Below are 10,034 nucleotides of genomic sequence, written 5' to 3'. Positions count from 1 at the left end.
TCCATTTAGGAAGTACTCTAGGCTTCAAGACTCATTTTCCCATTTATTTTGATAAAAGGTATAGGCCGCAGTGCACTTACACATTATTATTTTCTATGCCTTTTAAAAAATAAAATAAAATAAAATAAAATAAAATAAAATAAAATAAAATAAAATAAAATAAAATAAAATAAAATAAAATAAAATAATAAAATAATAAATAAAATAAAATAAAATAAAATAAAATAAAATAATAAATAAAATAATAAAATAATAAATAAAATAAAATAAAATAAAATAAAATAAAATAAAATAAAATAAAATAAAATAATAAAATAAAATAAATAAAATAAAATAAAATAATAAAATAATAAAATAAAATATAAAATAAAATAATAAAGGGAATTGCATAATGGTGGAGCAAATAAAAGCCAAACACCAGGTTAATATTCCAGTGCTACCCACTTATTGACCAATTAACCTAAATTAACTAGTAGCAAAATATATGGGTGCCCCAAGGACAGTGCATGTAACACCTATGTTACACAAGCTGCATTGGGTGCCAGTTTGCTTCCAGGTGCAATTCAATGTATTAGTTATGGTCTTTAAAACCCTACACAATTTCCCCATGGAATTGTCTTTGCCTATTGCATCGCCCCCTCCCACCAGTCAGGCAGGGATGGTAAGTTGTGGACCCTGTTAAAGAATTCTGACAGGCAGGATCCAGGAAGAGAGCCTTTGCTTCTATTTCCCCCACCCTTTGGAACATTCTCCTCCCCCAGAAGAAAGGGGAACCCCCCACCCAACCGGCCTTTTGGAAAACTGACTCTGCTGTCTTGCTTGGGGCTCAGATAAGGGGCTGATTAGTGTTTTGAATGTGCTCCCCTTGCCCTTTTTTACCCCTTGAACTTGAACTTTGAATTTTAACTATGTCTGCCTCCTACTACAATATTTACATATAATTCTTATGTTTTTATATTTTACTTTACCATCCAGAGTACCTTTGTGAGGGAGATGAGTGGTTTCTAAATATGATATGTAAATAAACATAAAATGTAATATAAATTTAAAGAAAAAATCCTGATAATTTTTTGTGTGGATAAACCACTTCAGAAAATTTGACCAGGTTACTAAAAAAATAAATAAATCCTCTTTTGTGTTCCTCTACAGCAGAAGCCCCCAACCTTTTAGGCACCAGTGACTGGTTCTGTGGGGAGAGGTTTTTTTGCGGACCGGAGGGGGTGAGGTTTCATTTGCTGCCTGCATCCCATGGATGGGCCTTCACTTGTTTGCTCAACCCAGTTTCTGGCATGCCACAGCCCGGTGCCGGTCCACGGACCGGGGGTTGGGGGCCTCTGTTCTACAGACATTTTGCTGATCTACTTGTGCAATCAGAGTAAAGTTTAGTGATTCAGTCAAAATATACCCATTGTAGGGCAAGCACGAATTAGTTTTCCTACTCCTGAATTGCTTCCCCAATAGCACCATGGTCATGACTAGCCCTTTCTGATTATTTTTTTGAAGACAATATGTGTGCTGTTAGATACTTTGTTTAGTTGTTAATTCTGTTCAACAGTGTTTTTAGGTCAGGCATTTATGAAATTCATCTAGATAGCTCGAATGAAAACTGTGAGACAAAACTGTGAAATAATTCTTTCCTTGATTAGACTCTATCATGAACTTGAGGCCATGATGCTGAGCTAGGAAGAGCAATTAATTATTTCCTCATGTGAATGCATGACAAAAATAGCTATGTCTTCAGTCAGTAAAAACTTTGTATTTCCTCAAGGGTGGGAACCAGTAGGCTGGTAATTCTGAATTCACCAGAATTACCAGTAGTGCCAGTAGTGGAGATGTTTTTTGTTTATAGGCTTGGTAAACCAGGAGGATAATAATCATAGACACCTATAGTTACACACCCCAGACTTGTAAAAATGTCTTAAATCTTTGGAATCTTTAAGAGTGATCCATAAGTGTTTAGTATGATCAGGGCTTTTTTTGGCATAGAACGCCCAGAACGGAGTTCCGGCATCTTTTTTGGATGGAACCTTGTAGGGTAGGCAAGGTGGGTAGTATGACATGTGTGAGTTCCGGCACCTTTTTTTTTTTTTTTTTTTTTTTTAACAAAAAAAGCATTTAGTATAATACAAGGTGAATCCGTACATCCAGATACAGAATGCCAATGCATGAGAAGAGCTTACTTCTCTCTAGCCAATTGATAGCATCAAAAAAATTAGTTACAGTGATGATGGATGCAGCATAGGAAGATTTGAAGATCAGGTTAGGTAATAGAGAAAAATCTATATCAGGGGTGTCAATCTCGCCACATCACGTGACGTGTCGTGACATATCATGCCATTTTTTCCTTTGTTGGAGCTGGGGTGGGCGTGGCTTCCGCATGACGCATTCAGCCCGCGGGCCGGCAGTTTGACATCCCTGATCTATATTGTCACCAAGGTCACCAATGACTTGATACATAATCAATTTAAATTCTAATTCAATTATTATGCCCAGTTCTGAAACATAAATGTGTGTATTTTCTAATTAAGCACCAAAGGGAAACAAATGTACAATAGGAAAGCATGGAAAAAAGTTGTGGTGCTTCTTTGAATGGCTTTGTTTCTGTGTTTATCTCTAGAAAAAGATATAATTCTATTTTTTTACAGGGAGTGGGTGGGGGTACACTATCAGCTACTTTAGAGTCCAAATGTTACTGAAATTAATACCCTAAAGATATTTGTGACAGTGGAAGCCATAATCACTCCCAAAGCACAGAAGTTATATTTCTTCACTGCTAAATGAACAAGATAATGATAACTTTGATAGCAATTCTATCAAGCCAGTCATATAAACCTTAAGCTAACCCTACATCAAGCAAGAAACCAGTAACCAAAACAAGAATTTGGCCTGAAATAGGAAAACATTATTATGGAATTATGGCCTCACCATAAACTTAATTACTATAAATATAAAATGTTGTAAAGCAGGAAGTAAGAAAGAGCTCCATCCCCCAGATTTTATTAGTTTAGGGCAGCAACTGACCTCAGAAAGAAATTGTTCAGGCTTTATTTAGTTATCAATTGATATTCCGAACTGGTCATGTTAAACAACTTTGCAGCAGCTGTGGAAATGTTGGTTTGCACAGCTGCAGAAGGCTGCAGTCACATCCTTAGGCAATCTGGATGGCATTTTTACTCTGTAGTGATTGAGAATTCAGAGTTAATAGTAGCAGTAGTACATCCCCTGGGTAAACATCCGATCTGAGTTGTTTAGATATTTTGAGAGAGGGTTTTTACCCCAAACCATCAAACCAATGCTATGTATTCTCTAAGAGGGCACTTTAAAGCACAATTTTAACTATTACCATAAGCCTATGAATTTCTTTCAGTCACCTGTAAATTCTGAAGGCTGGTCCCATCCTCCATATTATCTTGAGGGAAATGGCTATTATATAAGCAGGTAGGCCACAGAAATGAAGCAGTGGGAATGTCAACGCTGCTAACATTGGATGTTCCTGCTTTGATAACTGATGAAAATGCAGCCATTTTCTCTATTTCTTTAACATGCTTTTTCTTACTTTAGAACAGTGGTTCTCAACCTGTGGGTCGGGACCCCATTTGGGGTCGATCGACCATTTCATGGGGGTCGCCAAGCAAGGCTGTCCACCATTTTTTTTTGTCCGCCATTTTTTTCCCCTTTTCCGGTGGGTGCCTTACCTCCCTTGGGCTGGGCCAGCTGGTGGTCGGCCTGCTTTGTCTCTGCCGCTTGCCAGCTACGCCTCGGCCAGTGCAGGGGGCGGAACCACGCATGCGCGGCGCTCCCAGGCAGGGAAAGTCCTCGACTTAAGACCAGTTGGGTAGTCCTCGACTTACCACCGGTTTAGTCCTCGACTTACCACTGGTTTAGTCCTCGACTTACGACCAGTTTAGTCCTCGACGTACGACCGGTTAGGGGTCGCGGCATTAAAAAGGTTGAGAACCACTGCTTTAGAAATTAGGTGCAGTAGAGGGGGGATTGGAATGTAAGTTCAGCTAGCCATAACATAACGCTGTGGTGGGAACCCAAGGACAAGCTGATAATGTTTTGGCAGGCTATGGAACTATGGGAAAAGCCCGCACTTTAAGCTAATTGGGGAATGTGATTTATGACAGTTTATTGGGGGTGGGAATTGCACTTTGCTACTTTGTATCAGGGGGAAGGGGATTTAGTTTTTGGGTTCAACTATGTAGTGCCAATACTTTGTTTCCTGAATAAAAGATTCTTTAAGGTAAACAATACCTCGAAGTTCTTTTGAAGGCTTTCATCTATCGGAACCATGACAGGGAGTTTTCAGGAAACCAAAAGGACCTTTATATTCATACAGAAATTAAAACAGTTCTGTGTGAAAAGAGAGATATTGATGAAGTTCTTTGAGTGAAAAGCTTAATGCTTCCTACAAGAATATTCTGCAGTTTAATGCCAGATTGTAAAATATCCCCATGTAGATCTATTTAAATATTTTTAATGTTTTTAATGAAATCCGTGGGCATGATGTTTTATAAATTAGTTTGAAGGACACAGCTGCTGTTCCTTAAAGCTTTAGAGCAGGGGTGTCAAACTCCCGGCCCGTGGGCCGGTTGCATCATGTGGAGGCTGTGCCCACCCCAGCTCCGACAAATGCAACATGGCGAGTTTGAAACCTGTGCTTTAGAGTCTTCATTTTAGTGGCACAAATGGAGAAGCAAGGACATTTATGGATGAATATGAGCAAATACTGATATGTTAACTTCAGTGTATTATGTGAACTAGGCGCCAACTTCTTTGTGAAATGTTTGGCTTAATCCCCATTTCAGACTCTGTAGTCCAGGAATGAAAACTGGCCAGTCTAATATCAGCCCATAAGGGAGCCAGGAGGTGCCAGAAAATTACAGGCTTTCTAGTTTAAAATCTGTGCCAGATAAATTGTTAGAAAGCATGATTAAAATAAAAATTATTAAACATTTTTAGAATATCAGCAAGATTATGACTAAGAGTAATGAGGAAGATATTGTTTATTTTGAACTTCTAAAAGTTCTTGCTGCAGTCCTGAACCAAAGACCCTTAGCAAACCAGGCAATAGAAGAAGAGGGCTTGGCAACTGGTTAAAGATGAAAAGGACAGAGTAACAACTAATGAATGTCTACGGAGATTCTCAGTCATCCAGGTCATGGTTGTCTCAAAGGTGCTTTTTCAAAAGGCAACTGGACTATGTCTATGTTTTTTCCTTGAGGAAGATGTTTCACTTCTCATCCAGGAAGCTTCTTCAGTTCTGACTGGATAGCGGTGGTGGTGATGGTGAGATGGAAGGATTAGTTCTGACTGGATAGAGAGAGAGAGTTCTAAGGACCTGATGATCACAAAGGAATATAGTCTTTCCATCCCTCCACCCATCATCCAGTCAGAACTGGAGAAACTTCTTGGATGAGAAGCGAAATGTCTTCCTCAAGGAAAAAAACATAATCCAGTTGACTTTTGTAAAAGTACCTTTGAGACAACTAATGGAATGTTTTCAGAATGGAAGTGCAAAAGGACTTCTCTCAAGGATCTGTATTACAGATAACAACTTTTAATTTGTTCAGAAGTGAAATTAAGGGTTTGTATGACATTGCCAAGTTTGCAGACAAATTGTTTGGAAAAGGATGTGTGTAAAAAGCAAAAGGCAGCCAAGTGCAAATTGGGGCAATAAATAAATAAATCAAGTTCCTTATGCTAGTGGAGGCTCAGCTGCTCAAGAAAGGCGTTTGTGGTCAGAGTGGGTATTTTAATGTCTATATCATAAAGTCTTGGTATAACTCTATGTTTTGACTTTTTGTAGAATATTCTGTATGGTTGTAAACCAGCAAAAATGTGCAAGTAAGGACAACAAAGTTCATCAGGAGACTAGAAAACCTTATAATGAGGAAGCCCTAATGCTTGGACTTTTTAGTTTAGAAAAAAAGTGTGAAGTGGGTACATAAAAGAGACTGATAAAATAATATGTGGAGAGAATGGAGAAAGAGATGCTTTTGTCTTTTATAATGGAAGAAACGTGAGATTATCTAATTAAACCATGGAAGATTTGTGTGTGTGTGCATGTGTGTGTGTGCGCGTGTGTGTGTCTCCCATTTGTCCTTGGCTCCTGGTGAATGACTAGACTAGGCTCTGCAGTTTTCTTGCCAAGGTTTCTTGGAAATGGTTTGCCATTGCCTCCTTTCTAGGGCTGAGAGAGACTGACTGGCCCAAGTCACCAGCTGGTTTTGTGCCTAAAAAGGGATTAGAATCCACAGGCTCTTGGTTTCTATCTGATGCCTTAATCTCTACACCAAGTAGGCGTTCTCAAGGAAGATTCAGAGTAGGTAAACAAAATCCTTTTCAAACAGTGCACACTGAACAATAGAATTTGCTATCACAGATATACTATAAGGATGGTCATTAGGTTAAAAGTATTAGACTATGTAATGGAAAATAAGACATTTACAAGCCTTTGCACTCTCTTCACTTCATTCTGACCCTCCTGTTGATCTTTTTGATGTCTCCACTTCCAGCATAAGCCCTTATTTGTGCTATTGGTGGCACCTTCTTCTCACCACAGACTGCCTTTTCGGAGAATGCAAAGCATCCATCAATAAATTTGGGTGCACCTGTGTTTAAGCCTTTACGGCAGTGATGGCGAACCTTTTAGAGACCGAGTGCCCAAACTGCAACCCAAAACCCACTTATGCATCGTCGGGTGCTGGGTAGGTGTGGCCCATTGGCTGGGTGTGGCCCAATGGGTGGGCGTGGCTGCGGTGGTAACGGAAGACTGGGTGGGACTAAAACGTTCAATCAATCAATTCCAACTTTGCAAGATGTTTTTTTTTTCTGCGAGAAGTTGAAATTGACTGATTGATTGAACCTTTTTTTTTTTTGCACACGGCGGCGGAGGCCTAAAGCGAAAAGGTTTTATAAAACCCAGCTGAAGGCCTAGGACTGGGGTGACTGCATGCGTGCCCACAGAGAAGGCTCTGAGTGCCGCCTCTGGCACCCGTGCCATTGGTTCGCCACCACTGCTTTACGGTAAACAAATTCAGTATTTCTAGGGGCACAGAGTAATTGATTCTGGCTTCCTCCACCAAGATGGTCCTCTAACCATGAGCCAGCCAAAACCAGCTATACACTTGCAGGAGAAAGGGTAGATTAGTATCCATAACGGCATTGTGCTTAAGATGTGTGGGTGATTGTGAGCTTCAATGCCACTCCTCCAAACTCTCAGCAACAGAAAAAAAAGTAGAAGAACCAAAAGTTTGCCTTCTTGGTGTAAAACAAAAAGCAAATGTCCACAGATTTTGATTTTAACTGACAAAAGACAAAAATGGCAAGTTATAAGTCAACATTTACTCCCCCTTGAAGCCTGATGGCACTTCCAAAACATATTTATTTGTCCTTAGCAATGAGGATATCAGTCTCTAGACTCCATTTGGCTTAATATAAGATTGGTATTTCCATGTTTGAGCCCCTCCCTTTCTCCACCAAAAAAGATAATCTACACCAGTGAGATGTTCGGTCCCTCTGGTAGCCACAGAAATTTGGCCAAAGAGAACCAGAGTCCTACAGAAGTAAATATGTCTATCTATATGAATAACTATCATTTGTCACTATATGGAATTATTGTACACTAAGCAACTCATGTCCCTTTGGGTCATCCTTGCAGAAATATTTCCTTACCTAAGCAGAGAAACAGAAAGACCATAGGTGGGCAAAAAAGCAACAGGAGCTGGAATGACTTCTGACTTCCTGCTAAATTCCTCATTGAGTTTCCTTGTGGAAAGCTGGCAAGGAGAACTGTAAACAGTTCTTCCTCCCTCCCTTGAATTCCTGTTGGCTTCCCCATTTACTTTGCTTATGGGAAGCCTGCAGGGAGAGGGGAGAAAGCAAAAAGTTGCAAGACAAAGAGCAGCAGACAGGTAAGTGGCTCCTTTATGGTAGGGGAGGGAGCACAGCTGAGCAGATTGGGAATGGTATGTGGGGATGCATGAGAGATGCCGTGCGGGTTGGGGAGGGTGCATATGTGTGTGCAAGAGTTCAGGTTGGGATGGGAACGCAGTGGGCAGAGCAGTGGGGGAGGGTTGGGGATGTGTATGAGGGAGTGTGTGTGGGGGGGGTTTGGCGTGGGTTGAGAAGAGTGCCTGGAAGTGCCATCCTAATTTTGAACAATAGGGGTTTTTTTGCAAAACATTTGTTCATTAAGCAAGGACTATCTGTATAGGAACCTTATTATATGAGAGTTGCTTAAACAATATACTGTATGTGCCATCGAAATTCTTACATAAATGCATGTTGTCCTTCTTCAACAAATGAAAGTTTTCCTCTTCCTTTAATAAGAAAAATGGTTCTAGATTACAGCAAAAGATATACATAGCTATGCCCTACATTGTTCTCTTCTGTGATAAAATAAATTATGCAAAAACAGAAAAGGAATAAAAAAAGGTGTTGTTTTTTTTTTTAGAAAAAAAGAAATAATCTTAGGCTTTTAGCATTCATTTCCTTGTTAGAAACATAGCACTGAAGAACACCACATTTAAATCTGAAAACTGTATTGAGATAATCCTCCCAGAAGTTTAGATGCCAAGCACCAGCCCACAGTCCAACAAATTTTATAACTGCCTCAGTATATGCCAAGGTATTTTTTCCCTGAGAGATATCCTGGGGCAGATTCCCTCAGAAACTTTTGGCTGAAGATAAATTTCTTTCCAGAGCTGATGAAATCAAGATATATTCTAGAAAAGGAATGTATCAAGATGTGGAAAGGAGTTTAATCTGTTATTTTTGAACTTTTCCATTTCAGAAGTATTGCAACTGTTTAAGAAATATAGGTAGTCCTTGACTCCCACAATTGGGATCAAAATTCCATCGCTAAGCAAGGCAGTTGTTAAGTGAGTCATTATGCCACCTTAAGACCCCCTTTTTTGCCATGGTTGTTAAGAAAATCCCTGCAGTTGTTAAGTGAATCCTGCTTATCAGGAGCAGCTTTGAACGATCACTAAATGGATGGTTGTAAATCGAGGACTACCTGTAATGAAGAACACGGATATGTTTCAGACCCGTGGTTTTTTTTTTTTTACGCTTGTTTTATACCAGTATGAGGGATGCAGGGGGCATCCTACGCCCTTAGGTGCATTTTTGATCAAGTATTAACATCTGTCAGTTCATTAAGGAAGATATCCTTAATTGTGCAGAATGTGGTACTTATTGGGAGATGGCAGCGCTGCATAAATCCCACTTTGCGATCCATTCCCCATCTATATGTCGTGCCTTAAATAAAGAAGCAGAGATTGCAGAGAGCAGTGAAAAGGAGAGGGAAATCAACTCTTGCTTCTTTAAATGAGCAAGTGAGAAGCAACTATCAAGCAGGGCTTATTTCTTTCTACTCAGTAAGCCTCTGCTCCTATGCAGGTCTACAAGGCAGCCTCTTTGTTCCTGATAGACCCCTCCCTCCTTCCTCATCTTCCCTGAGAAAATCTAATCTGGTTGCTAAACAGAAGCTGCGAATCTCTCTCTCTCTCTCTCTCTCTCTCTCTCTCTCTCTCTCTCTCTCTCTCTCTCTCTGTGTGTGTGTGTGTGTGTGTGTGTGTGTAAGAGAGAGAATTGAGCAGTGCAGAAGCTTAGTCAAAAGCCATTGTTAGCACTCCCCCTCCATATAATTGCATTAATTCTCTCGCAAAAGGTATGTGTGTGGGAGAGCGAGATGGATAGTTCTTCCCCACTCCTCGTGGGGTGGGGGAATGAGATAATGCTTCTCCTTTCAAAGGGGAAGATGGAGCCGATTGCGAGGAAGTTAAACACTTTGCTTTCTAACTAGATTGGAGGGGACTGCAACCTGTTTCTCCACCTCTTCTTGCCCACGTTTGTCCAACTGCAGGGCTTTTTCCCCCCCCCCCTCTCCTTCTTCCTGACAGGCGGATGGAAAGGCTTGCCTTGCAACCCTTCCCCATCCGATTTAGACAGCCCCTCCGATTCCTCCTGGACTAGACCCTTTTGGGGGGGGGGTCTGAGAAAGGTGGCGGAGTAGAGGACAACCC

The sequence above is a fragment of the Protobothrops mucrosquamatus genome, unplaced genomic scaffold (assembly GCF_001527695.2).
Source record: "Protobothrops mucrosquamatus isolate PMUCROS unplaced genomic scaffold, P.Mucros_1.0 scaffold140, whole genome shotgun sequence".
Lineage (NCBI taxonomy): Eukaryota > Metazoa > Chordata > Lepidosauria > Squamata > Viperidae > Protobothrops > Protobothrops mucrosquamatus.
Note: the sequence above shows the minus strand (reverse complement) of the source record.